This window comes from Lottia gigantea (assembly GCF_000327385.1).
Source record: "Lottia gigantea unplaced genomic scaffold LOTGIsca_14, whole genome shotgun sequence".
Lineage (NCBI taxonomy): Eukaryota > Metazoa > Mollusca > Gastropoda > Lottiidae > Lottia > Lottia gigantea.
In genome coordinates this window covers 3,303,360-3,304,474 of record NW_008707617.1, presented here as the reverse complement: position 1 = coordinate 3,304,474, position 1,115 = coordinate 3,303,360, and positions in this window count along the sequence as shown.

Below are 1,115 nucleotides of genomic sequence, written 5' to 3'. Positions count from 1 at the left end.
CATAAATTTGAATCCAGATGTGTACTTACGAATGTAAAGATGACGGTGGTATAATTGGTTTTGTTGCTACGAAAAAAAGTAAGTAAGAAAACTTAAGTATACTGAGGTATTTCGATCCAATCTTTTGTATCTAATTAAAAAAAAAAACACAACATAATGTATTGTATGAAGTGTCACATAGTATACGAAGGACATTAACATAAATATTTCCCCTGTTATCATTCTTTTTTTATCAAGATTCTACTCGGTTTCTTTTAGGATGCGAAGGTGATCGGGGGTGTCATAACCCCGGCAATGCATTCGAGAAAACTTTCCAAAATGAAGTCTTTGCGAAAACCAAATGTAGAGTTGAAGGGGAAAAGACATATTACTGTTTCGATGACTAGATAAACACTTAGGATTTGGAAATAAAGTTTTATTCAAAAGAGCAATTTTTCTTTTCTTTTAAGTGACGGGTAAGAAAGGGGTCTGAGAAAAAAATCCAATTTTCTCTGAGACCTCTTATAGTGGTTAACACTGCAATATGTCTATTATGTCATATGTTGAATTGTTTTGTATATGAGAGACACGAATTGCTTTTAAAGGGACAGGTTGGACTTTTTTTGACCAATAATACTTTAGTCCGAGAAACTAGAAATTTTATACTGAGCTATTCAGTAATAGTCTTCACAGCTCACCGTCGAAAATGAACCTTCAAATCCATGTGTGTCCAGAATTATCTGCATGTGAATGTTAAAATGAAGACTCGTTAATTTAAGATCCTCTGTGATATATAGAATTTAAGACATATTATATAGAAATACTGAGTAAAACTCGTCGTTTGTATTTTTTAAGGAATTATGTGATTTTCGTACATTTCTAGTACTTCTTAAGATCATTTACATATATTCAGGACTAAAATCAACCCCCCAAAATTGCACATCTGTCCTTTAAATGATACGCCGACGTCAGGCGTGCATTTCTATGGTACGTATTAGAAGCTATACATTCCCAATTTTCACAACTACAAAAATCCGTTTGGTTCCCATTCAAAATATTACAAATGAGTTTCTGGGTGGTCATTGAATTAAGTGTAGGGCGTGCTCACTTTTCATGCAAACCGACATTTATTTGAA